At 37.9% G+C, this 13,237-nt stretch overlaps 1 long non-coding RNA gene across 1 annotated transcript; it reads left to right on the forward strand.

The window, feature by feature from the left end:
* Positions 1–35: 35 nt before the first annotated feature.
* Positions 36–1,168, forward strand: LOC116031584. Its single transcript, XR_004100621.1, has 2 exons — positions 36–659; positions 839–1,168. It is a non-coding gene; the product is annotated as an uncharacterized LOC116031584 (long non-coding RNA).
* Positions 1,169–13,237: the final 12,069 nt, after the last annotated feature.

Genomic DNA, 13,237 nt, shown 5'->3' on the forward strand with positions numbered 1-13,237 from the left:
CTCCGGCAGGGTGATTCATCGATCGCAGATTATATCGCCCGTGCGCAGGTTGTGATAGAAGATCTTGCGCTTGCTGGTCGGCCTGTCTCGTTGGATGATCAGAATCTGTATTTGTTCCGTGGATTGCGCCCTGAATTTCATCTAGTCACTGCTTCGATCGCTTCAGGAAGTTGCAAATCTCCTAGGTTCCCATGAGTTCGTTACGGGTGCCTCTTCTGGTGCGGAGCCGGCTGTCTTTGTGTCGTCCCGTGGCAGTGGTCGGCGTCCATGGCGCGGTGGCTAGCAGCAGCACGGCGGCACCGGTGGACAGCACGTCAGGACTGGCGGGCAGCAGCAGTCTCATGGTGGCAGTCCGGCTGGTCGTGGCGGCAGGGGCGGTCGATCGCGTGGTGGCGGCCGGGGCTCCCGGAATGGCTGTTGGCAACCCAGATGTCAGCTGTGTGGAGTGATTGGTCATACTGCTCCTAGGTGCTATTCTTTCATTCATTCACAGCCCCAAGCTAATTACACATATTCTGCTAATGCCCCGGATTTTTCCACTAATTCTACTAATCTTTGGATTCCCGACACTGGAGCCACGAATCATGCTACTCCTGATATTGTTGCGTTGTCTTCCTCTGAGGAATATACCGGGGGTGACACTCTGAGAGTTGGTGATGGTAAGGGCTTAAATATTAGTCGTGTTGGTCGTGCATCCTTTTCTACCCCGTCTAGAATATTTAGGTTGTCTGATATTTTACATGTTCCGGGTTTGTCTTCGTCTTTGTTATCTGTTCAGCAGTTTATTAAGGATAACAATGTTTTCTTCGAGTTTCATCCTTCTTTCTTTCTTGTGAAGGATATCACCACCAGGGCGACTCTACTACGTGGCAGTAGTTCGGGAGGGCTGTACGCGTTGCCCGTTTCGTCTCCTCAGTCTGGTCCTAAAGCTTTCGTTTCTTCTCGTGCTTCTTCTTCGGTGTGGCATGATCGTCTGGGTCACCCTCATCAACGGGTTTTGAGTCGTGTTTTACCTTTTTGTTCTGTTATTAGTTCGAATAGTTATACTCGTTGTTCTAGTCTCTGTTCAGCATGTCAGTTAGGCAAATCTTCCCGTTTCCCTTTACCGCGTGTTGACACTGTTAGTTCGAATGTTCTTGATATAATTTATACCGATATTTGGGGACCAGCTCCCGTTTTGTCATCTAATGGTTGTCGTTACTTTGTTCTTTTTGTTGACGATTATTCTCGTTATACGTGGTTCTTTCTTATGAAATTAAAATCTGATCTCTATGCTATCTTTGATCGTTTTCGGGCTTTAGTTGAGCATTCTTTCAATCTGATCTTGGGGTAGAGTATAAAAAGTTGCATTCTTTGTTTGCTCAGTTAGGAATTAATCATCGGCAGTCTTGTGCCTACACTCATGAGCAGAATGGTCGGATCGAACGGAAACATAGACATATTGTTGAGACTGGTCTCACTCTTATGGCTCGTGCGTCCGTTCCTTATTGTTTTTGGGATTATGCGTTTGAGACTGCAGTCTATTTGATTAATAAAATACCTTCTAGTGTCTTAAATAACTCTAGCCCTCATCTTCTATTGCATAAATACTCTCCGTCTTACTCCTTCCTTCGTGTGTTCGGTTGTCTCTGCTATCCTCACTTGCGTCCTTATAATCGTCACAAAATGTCCTATAGGTCCTCTCCGTGTGTTTTTCTAGGTTATCTAGATTCTTTTCGGGGGTACGGATGTATGGACTTACAGACTAACAAAGTATATGTATGCAGACATGTTAAATTTGATGAGCATGTATTTCCCTTTGCTCGAACGCCTATGCCATCACCTCCCTCTGCGGCACACCGCCCGTGGGCCAAGTCTATTTTCCAATTGTCTTCTACGTCGACTGCAGTAGTGTCTCATGTTTCGGCTCCTGTTGTAGCCGCTGTTGCACCCACGAGACAGCGAGGTCGTCCTCACGGGAGGTCTTCTAGGCCGACGGTTCGTACTCATAGCATGGCTACTCGGAGTCGGTCGGTGGCGCCTCATGTTGCATTGTCTGCATAGGTTTGCCCTTCTGAGCCCACGTGCTATACTCAAGCAGTCCGGTTTTCCCAATGGCGGGATGCTATGGATCAGGAGTTCAATGCCCTACTGCACAATCGCACTTGGGTTCTTGTTCCTCCTCGTCTAGGTATGAACATCATTGGTTGCAAATGGGTTTTTCACACCAAGCGGAAAGCTGATGGTTCGATAGAGAGACACAAAGCACGGCTCGTGGCGAAAGGCTTCAATCAGGTACTTGGTCAGGATTTCTTTGATACATTCAGTCCAGTTGTGAAACCAACCACTGTGCGGTTGCTTTTGAGTCTAGCTATTTCTTCCAGTTGGGTTATTTGGCTGTTAGATATTCATAATGCTTTCTTGAACGGTAATCTGATTGAGACTGTTTACATGTGTCAACCGCCTGGTTATATTTATACTCACCGGCTTGATCATGTGTTTCTGTTGAAACGATCTCTGTATGGTTTAAAACAGGCTCCTAGGGCCTGGTTTAATCGCCTACATTCGTTCTTGCTGTCTGTGGGATTTGTTGCTTCTAAAACAGATGTCTCTTTATTCTATTTTTCGCAAGGTACTGCCTGTGTGTACCTACTAGTTTATGTTGATGATATCTTTGTGATGGGGAATGATCCTAAAAGTGTGTCTGATCTATTATCCAAATTGTCCACTGCCTTTAAAATTCGAGATCTTGGTGAACCAGGCTTCTTTTTAGGTATTGAGTTGGTGAAGAGTGGTGATGCTATTATTCTGTCTCAGAAACGGTATATGACTGATATATTAAAACGGGCTGGCATGGCTGACTGTAAGCCTTTGGCCACTCCTGTCTCCTCTTGATAAGCGCCAAAAACAGTCAAGTATTTGGGTCATATTTGGATAACATTTTACAGTTTTAGCACCCAATTGTGATCATCTTTCATAGATAAAACCTCTAAGTAACACCTAATTGACAAATCCAACTCCAAGGATGTGTTTTGAGTCGTTTCCACAGGATATAGCAAAGTCTTGGACCAAAAAGAAGCAACAAAACGAAGAATCAACCAGCAGGAGGCCGCCACGCACCATCACACGCGTGGTGGTAGGCGTGGAATAATTCCAGAACGCAACCACGCGGATCCACACGCGTGGTGACGGGCGTGGACGCGTCCAGTAGGGCAACAGCAGAATTTCGACTTTTTGGACAGCTATTTAAACCCTTTTTTCTCATTTTTGAGGGGGGGCTTTTCCAACTTTGAGATCTAATTTCTTTTTCCATTCCTTCCCCTTTTGGGAGGAAAAACACACTCATTCCCACTAGATTAGAGTAGTTTCTTAGATTAATGAAGATGGATTGAAGATGTAGAACTCATCATTCTTTAGGTAAAATACTCTTTTCATTTAGATTGTTTCTTTAGAATTAATGCTTAGTGTAATTTTGCTTTGTGTTTGAATGCTCATCATGTCCGAGTAGAATAGTTTGGGGTGTGTGTGCCCTTGTTAAACAATTGATTAATGATTAAATCTTGCCTTATGATTATGACAATTGTGGTAGTAGGATTGAAGTTTGTGTGGATGATGTTGTTCAAACTTTGCTTCTATTTCGGCCGGAATAGTTAGTGAACCGAGTGGAAGTGAGAGTGTGCGCGATAGCGGCCTCTTACGAGCCCAACTCATCTACATCCCTGCCCTTAGTTCGAAAGGACAGGGTCCGAGAGGAGTGGTAGGCAAGGTGTTCGATCAAATGCCTCAACCGAATGAGGATTGAGAGTCTGAGTGTGACGCCACTCTGTATCAATACCGTGACTCCCTTATTCAATCTCGAAGACGATGCAAAGTTTCCAGTATGAACTGCATCTGGAACAGGAAGCACTCCTAGAGCAGAGGGACGCGAGACATTATGAACTCATCGAGGGATTGAGCATGCAAATTGCATTTCTTCGGGAAGAACTTGCAAGGAGAGGGCCCAGTGCAGGGCAATGAATGGAAACAGTTGTAATCTTGTCGTTACAAGGAAATTGGATGTTTTGAGTAACTGTTTATTGAACTCTAAGAATTTGCTTGGGAACACTATTTTATGTTTGTGTGTTTTTATTACCTGTGTTCTTTTGTCTTATTTTTATCACGTTTCGTCTAGCTAATGACGTTAAACGTGGAGCTCTTGGGAGACACCCCAAGCCCAATAAGGAAAAGATTGAACCAGGGAACTAGATGGTCAAAATGAGGTACATTTCTTACTATCCATCTTTCGTTGATGAATTCTATTGTGGGATACTTTGATTAGGAAAAGGGAAAGCCAATGCTTAAATGAAGAATTGTTACGCAAGGTATATCTTTCCTTCCCTTTTGAAAAAGAAATAGTCTGTTCAATGTTTGAGATGATATTCTTGTTCTTTGATTGATGATTTTGATTAATGAAAGATTTTTTTGGGTGATAACATTGAGTAGAATCGTCCAAGCCCGGGAAACACTTTTAAGTGTGAAAAGGTACTTCTTGTTAATTGATTCTTTTGACCTAGCTCCTTTTTCCACGGCCCCTCATGAAAACATCGAGGACGATGTAATCTTTTAAGTGTGGAAAGGATGCTCTGCATATGCTGAGTAATCAGTTGAGTTGTTAATGTATTAGGTTAGAGAGTATGTTGTTGTCGGCACTATCTAGGAAGACTCTTAATTTTATGCCAAACAAATTTTTGAAATATGCTCTGGAAGCTACCTGTGACACACACTGCACCACCAAAAATTTGAAATTTCTGAATGATTGCATGCTTTTCGTCTTCTATTCTGTCGGGACCTTAGTCAAGGATATCTCGAAGTGGGAGTGTGTACCCCCTGAGTTTTAGAAAGATAAAAATTGCGAAGCCCGAAAATTGAACTAATCTTAGCAGGACATGGGGCAAAAGGAGAGCCTTAAAGTGAGCTTTGAGTGAAAAATTTCCTACTCCCTAGAAAAAGGTATGAGGGGTTGATATGGTGAAGAGTAAAAAGGCAAAGGCCACTCCTAGAGATAAAACACGAGGTGAGCCATCTTGCCAGGATACGGGACAACCATTGCACCGTCTTCGAAAAAGCATGGAGATCCATGTGAAGTCGGTTGTCCCAAAGAGATCCTAGAAGATGAGAAAAATGAGAGGAGGTGAGCTACCCCGCTTGGATTCGGGCACCCATTGCACTGACCTTCGAAAAAACATGGAGATCCATGTGAAGTCGGGTTGCCCGAAAATGAGATCCGAGGCGGTTGAGAAGAAAGAGAGATTGTCCAAAGCCACGGCGATGAGCGGTCCATGTCCCTGTCCTCACTTAATTTTCAGTATAGGGGCTTTGGCGTACGGGTGGAAATTTGGCTAGGATGTGCGCATCGTTCCACTAGTGGGATCGGCTTTTTCGTGACTCTTGAAAATTATATATAATTGCACTTATCTCTAGTATCTCTTGTCTCCTAATACTTATCTTCCCAAGCTCACTCCTTGTTATACTAGTAATTTAAATTTGTCAATTGAAGGAAAACAAATTCAAATTGATCAATTAACAATTAAATAATTAGGATTTGACAAGTGTAGATTTTTGTCCAACCATTGTGTCAAACTTATATATAAATTTTAGGTTGAACTCTTTCCACAACAACTATACTTCTTTGGGAAAAGTAGTTACTCAAAAGAGAATTAAGAACACTTAGAAAAATTCAAATTAAAAGTAGTATTTATTTAGACTATCATTTTTAGACCAAATAGTTAGACTATCGATTTTACAAGGTTGCAAACATTTATTTTAGTAATAATTATAATGAATTTTCTATATTATCTTGGATTCATATACTTTGAGTTAGATATTTAAATAAAAAAATTCGACATTCAATTACCCATGTATAAACTTCTCCTATATAATCTTGCATTGATATACTTTCAAATATTTATTTAAATATAAACATTGGGCATTAACCCACAAAAATACAGTTTTCTCCAAGAAAATACATAATTTCCTCCAAAATAAAATTTCTCTAAAATATTCAAAAATATTTTATTTTTCTCCACAATATATATATTTTCTTTAAAATATAATTTCCTCCAAAATATTTTCCAAAACATTTTTTTCTCTAAAATATCTGAACATATAATATATGCAAAATATTAATATATATTATTTTATATATTCACGCAAGCACATACACATGAGTAGAAAATCACCCCATTATCACCAAACAGCAAATCAAGAACTATATGGTCAACACCAACACAATACGCACAATGCTAAATACACAGATTATATAAATTTATAAAGTACGCACAATACTGAATATACACATATTTCCATGTATTGGTAGAATACACCAACTATATTTCACAAATCTATATATATAAACTACATATATAATTATAAATATTTCCTACACACTGTACAGACACACACACACACACACACACACACACATATATATATATATATAATATAATATAATATAATATAATTATTTAATTTTACAACAACATATGTGCGTACAACACATAACAAAATTTTATTTTATATATTTTTAAAGAAAAATAACCATACATGACATACGTACTGTCCTATTCTTTTATTTTTAAAAAAAAATATTATATATTACGTCTATATGTATTTATATATTATAAATAAATAATGCGTATTAAATGCTATGAAATTTACAGAGAAAATTCGGACATATATATCTAACTATAGTCTCAACTAATTCCCACAAAAATTCATATATTTATTTATTCATAATAAATTTTATGAAAAGAATTAAAAAAATATTTATAATATGTATATATCTATTTTTTTTTAATATTTCGTTTATGCATAAAAATAATTGAATAAAATCAATATACTTTACTTAATTATATCACGACAATCACATACATAAAACAAATATAAATATTAATCTTTAAATATAACATATGTAATTGAGTGGTTATTAGCATAGGCAATAAATAAATAAATAAATATATATATATATATATATATATATATATATATATATATATATAGTCATGATCAGGTGCGGCCGTGCGGTTCACACCACTCAATGTTAAGAAACACACCACACAAATATGCACTGTGGTGTGTTTCTTAACATTGTGTTGTGTTTCATTGTGGTGTGTTTCTTAACATTGAGTGGTGTATTTCGTAACATTGAGTGGTGTGTGACCGCACGGCCGCACCTGAAATTATATATATATATATATATATATATATATATATATTTGAACTTGTAGAATAAATTCGCAATTTTCATAATCCATTAACACATTCATATATCCATCATCAACCCAAAATTCTAAACAATTTCATAAACTTTTATGCATACAATTTACGAGGCAAAAATAAAGCGGAACCACTTACAACAATATATTGGCCTTGTTTGGTAAATAACCAGCCTATCAGCCAATTTTGACTTATTTGACCACTATTAGTTGTTTGGTTAATAATTTTTTTATAACTCCAAAATACTAAAATTCAAAAGGCTACTCAAATCAGCCTTTTCAATTAGCTTTTTGAGAAAAAAATTATACCAAACAACTATTAGCTAACAACTAATCTATCAAACAACTTTCTACTATCATCTAATGTTATTAACTAATCATATCTTCTAACCCAATTAGCTAACAACCATTTACCAAACAGGACCATAAACTTTTATAACTTTAAAATGTAAATTTCACATAGTAGAAGAAATAAGTGGAAACAAACACTTGTTTTTCTTAGAAATCTTCAAGAAGTTTCAAGCCTACTCCTGATCTTCAAAATTTTCATCCCTTGAACACTTTCTCTAATTCTTGATGAATGTGTTTTTTTTTTTTAACTGATTCGGCCAAAGGAGAGGAGGGGAAGGACATAGAAGAATTTTTTTTTTCTTGGTCAAAAATGAGAGGAAGGGAGAAGAAATACTTAGCCAATAAATTCCTAGTCAATCATAATTAAAACTAATAAGACTAATTGATAAATGATATAGCAATTAGAAATATTAGGGTAGGATGATTTTGTGGAATATTATCCTAATTCCTAACATTTGACCACATGGTATAATGTACCTAGACTCCTTTAAAACCACATTCATACTAATTTCATAATAAATAATATATACATATATCACAATTGACAATTATCCTATATATACATATATATATATATATATATATATATATATATATATATAGAGAGAGAGAGAGAGAGAGAGAGAGGGTGGAAGGGGCTCGCATAGTAGTATTACTTAGGTGAGATGCAATTAGAGCCACAGATCTTATTTAAACCAACGTCTGAAATTGCTTAACAAATTATATATAAAAGGCGCGCTTCATTAAGGTTATTATGGTAATTACTCTAACATATATAAACGGTAATTTGGTAACTGTCATATCTGATCATACGCGAAACGTTCCTCCAATGCAAAACTTTCCTCCTACATTCGATCAAATCAATTCTTTACGCAACGAAGATCAAATCAACCTAATTCGCATAATCAATCTACACAATCTTTACGCATAATCACAGAGAAAACAAAGTCGATCGATCAACACAATGAATGAAGGTAATCTCAATTCTAATTTCTTTTAATCCAGTCATTGATATAAAAATCAGTTATATTGATGAATTTTTGCGCATTATTTACAAATTCGTTGTTATGAACGTATCAATTATAATGCTTAATCTTTTCGCATTCTTTACACATTTGATGATATGAAATAGCAATATCACAATTTAGTTGATTAGCCACAAGAATGTGCACTGTTAGGGACAAATTTATGCTCTGTATGGCACAAAAACGTGCACTACAGAGCATAAACCTAAGCTATAAGATGGATACTATATAGCCTAAACTCTATGACTGAACAACTTGCATTGTTAGTTGAGAAAATGTGCACTACTTGGCATAAAAATTTACACTATATGGTTGAAAATTATGCAATGCAGTGTCTATGCAATTCCATTTGATATAGCCATAAGAATGTGCACTGGTAGGCATAAAAATATGCTCTGTATGGCACAAAAATGTGCACTATAAGCATACAACTAATCAAAAAAATGTTTAGTACCCTAAACTCTAAGGATAAATAGTGTGCACTTTTAAGTCGAAATAGTTGCACTATTAGGTTTAAATATTTGCACTATATGAGTAAAAATCATGCACTACAAGTTATTATAAAAAAAATGTGAGTTCTATGCAACTTCACTTCATATAGACATAAGAAAGTGCACTTTTAGGCACAAAAATGTGCTCTGTATGGCAAAAAAAAAGTGCACTATAAGCATAAGAATAACCTAAACCATGGTTAATACCTTCAACTCTAAGGATGAACTATTTGAACTGTTAGGTTTGAATATTTGCACTATTAGGTTTAAATATTTGCACTATATGAGTAGAAAACATGCACTACAAGTGATTATGAAAAATAATGTGACTTCTATGGAATTTCATTTGATATATCCATAAGAATGTGCACTGGTAGGCAGAAAAATGTGCTCTATATGGCACAAAAAGGTGCACTATAAGCATAACACTATCCTAAACCATGGTTAATACCCTGAACTATAAGAATGAACTACATGCACTGTTAAGTCTAAATATCTGCACTATTAGGCACAAATATTTGCACCATACGGTTGAAAAATATGCACTGCATCTATTTATGAAAAAATAGTGTATTTTGTGCAATTTTATTTAATTATGCATAAGAATGAGCACTGGTAAGCACTTAATTTCACTCTGTATGGCATAAAAACATGCACTACAGAGCATAAAAGTATTTTATATCTTTGAAACTTTTAATTTTGCATTTACACCATATTTTATATCTTCCATTTCCAGCATCATCTCCAAATGTCATCACATCAGGCACAAATTTGAATACTTCTGATGCAAATTCCAGTAACATTGAAGGTGGTTATAGTGTGGATATATCACGGGGATGACTGAATATTGGATTCCTAATTGTGAAGATGGGAGCAAACCTAAGATTGGTATGACATCCAATACTTTAGAGGCTGCTATATCCTTTTACAAGAACTATGCTGCTAAAGTTGCCTATATCCTCCTTGATTCTCATAGTAATCCTCTTGTTGATATCTTGCTTGAGAATACATAATAGAGGATCAACCTATCAACACAAAGACAAGAGAGTGTTTTGCAACTAGAAGTAGTTGCAAGTGAGAGTAGTAGCAAATGAAATGACAAAAAGATTAAAATGTAAGCAAAGTAAATTGCAAAAAACTAGAAAGTAAAAAGGGGGGTTAGACTCTCTAACTTGAACACTTGCTCATGTTAATCCAAAGGCACTTACTACTTAAAAACCGATGCCATCCCCGGCAACGGCGCCATTTGAAGGGTGTAGTTTTCGCGGTGGATGGAAAGTAATAGGTGGTAAAACGGGAAGAAGTTCCCGTTTATCGTTCTCAAAGGATGGCAAGGAGGGAATTCAAGCGGTAAGGGGATTAAGCACAAGAGTGTTTAGTGTTTGAAAGCTAACCCAAACATAGGTAAGAAAGGTGCATGAAACATAAGGAAAATAAGGAACAAACAAAGGAAACAATTAAGTGGAAAGGAGGATTTGGATATTGCAACTCATATAGGTATCCTTGATTTCCTAAGATACTAGGCTAGCAACACTTAGATAATGAAAATGAGGCAAGCCAACTATGCCAACGCCACTCTCGTGGTCATTGGCCTATCATCTAGTCCATAGTCCCATTCTCATGGCAACTAGGCTAGGTGAGGCAAATTATCGAACACATGGTGTGCTATTTGCCTTCCAATCCCCCTTTTCTCAAAGGTGGGAAGGAAACGTGCTAGGCTAGGCTAAGGAGTATCCCTACTCTCGTAGGTGAGACTCCTTCTCCAAACACCTCTCATATAGGTTGATCATTTCCACACAAGAGTCAAAGAAGATCACCATTCACACAACCAAACTCATAATCAAAGCAATTGCAAAACCTAATTGATCAATTCAAAGCTCAAGAATATCCATACAACATTGCTCAATCCAAATCCACAAAGATCTATCTAATCATACTTGAAATTGAAATAGCAAAAGGCAAAAGTAATGACAAGAAATTAAAAGGAAGACTTAGCTAGGAATTGAACTTTGAATTTGAACTTGAACTTGAAATTGAACTTTAATCTTGAACTTGAATGTAGATCACAACCTTGCAACAATGGAATTCTTTCTCTAATTCTAATCTAAACTAAGAATTGCAATGTGAAGTGAATTGGGGGAGATCTCTCTAGGCTAATCCTAGAGAGAGAAATATTCTAAAGAGATCTGAAATGAAAATGTGATGGATCCCCTGAAAAATGGCTCAATTCCCCTTTTAAATCTCGCCCAACCGCCAATTTTCCGCGCTGGACGCACGGGTGGACGCACGCTGGACGCGCGTCCACTGGGGCGTCCACTGCGCGTCCACTGCGTTTCTGCTGCGTTTCTGCTGCACAGACTTCAACTTCAGAGAGCTGCTTGGTGGACGCGTGCTGGACGCGCGCGTCCACTGCGTGTCCACAGCAGACTGCTGTTCTGCTGTGCGAGAATCAGAGAGCGAAAAGTTGGACGCAAGGGTGGACGCATGGTGGACGCGCGTTGGACGCGCGTCCACTGGGGCGTCCACTAGGCGTCCACTGGGCGTCCATGGTGTATTTCGCACTCCAACTTCGACTTGTGAATCCTTCTTCGAAATCTAGCCATTTTATGCCTTTTTGCCCATCTTTTTACCTACAAAATGATTAACCAAGTGTGGAACGGGGTCCAATGGCAATATGAAGCATTCTAACGCAATAAAGGGACAAATCAAACACAAAAGCTACGAATTGTGCACTAGACGATCCGATAACAACCTTATAAAGATGGCATCTTTTGCACTTATCATAGATGAAGCATCAAGTTCTTCAATTACAAAGAGGAGAAGAATCTCAAATAGGACAGGTCGCAAAGCCAGAATTGTGTTCAAATTCATAGGAAGTCTTGGTTATGTTGTTAAAAAAATTGAGGAAAGACATAACCACTGTATGTCATCAATCCTAGCAAAACAGTTTCTAAAGGTCAATAGGAACATTGATGTGGGACATCAAAAATTCATTGCAAATTGTGCACGAGCAAATATTATGTTGTGTCAACTACAGATATAGAATCTAAACGTTATTTTTGAATCAGGATCTACAATGCAAAGTATACCATGGCCCATGGTATAATTTGCACAATACATAAATCAATTTCCATCCGAAGGATTAAGCACAATATATGTTTCCGAATAGTCAGCTTTCCATCCGAAAGGTTGATTTTCCCAACCCAAAAGTAATACTCCGTATTAATATTCCCATCCGAATGGTCAACTGTTCGGAATCAACTCTTTAGAAATTAACTTTTCAGAGTCAACTCTCTTCTTAGAGCCACATTTCTCAATTAACTTTTAAGTAAAATAATATTGGGTAAATCACTGTTTTGGTCCCTCAGTTGTTATCAAACTGTCAATGTTGCCCCTTAACTCCTTATTCATCGATTTGACCCCTGAAAATAATTGTTTTTGGTCATATAACTCCATCTGGCCACATTCCGGCGAAGGCTCCGATTTAGCAGGGGTAAAGTAGTCTTTTGCCTTCTTCAATCATCCCTCCCTCTTTGTATAACATCAGACAATAGCAGAATTTCTTCATCCTAGTCGGCGTGATGCAAATCTTCTCAACAATAGGGACATGCTCAACTCTGGGACTACGGTTTCTTCAACTACGGTTTCTTCGACAATAGGGACATCTTCAACTACGGTTTCTTCGTATAACACCAGACAATAACATAATTTCTTCATCCTCGTCGGCGTGATGCAAATCTTCTCGACAATAGGGACATGCTCAACTCTGGGAGAAGCAAAATTTTGCCGAAGATTGAAGACCTCACCGCCTCGCCAAATTTCGCCGGCGAGTTGCCTTTCACCGGCGTACACTGATCAAGATCAATAGGGACAAGCTTCAGAACCCTAGGAGAAGCAAAAACCTCCGTTCCCCACGAAGGTCAGACTTTATTCACGAACTCAACTCTGATATGTCCATGTGCCACCTCGGGAGTGCCGCCAACCAAAGGCTGCAGGCCAGGCAACGGCCTAGCGCCTCTGACGACCGGAACAGGCAAACCGGTCGACCTAAACGAACTGCTCTAACTGCATCTTGTTGCTGATAATGAGGTCGTCTTTCTCAAACGGAAGATTAACGTAGACTGAATTTGAAGAATCC

The sequence above is a fragment of the Ipomoea triloba genome, chromosome 10, assembly GCF_003576645.1.
Source record: "Ipomoea triloba cultivar NCNSP0323 chromosome 10, ASM357664v1".
Lineage (NCBI taxonomy): Eukaryota > Viridiplantae > Streptophyta > Magnoliopsida > Solanales > Convolvulaceae > Ipomoea > Ipomoea triloba.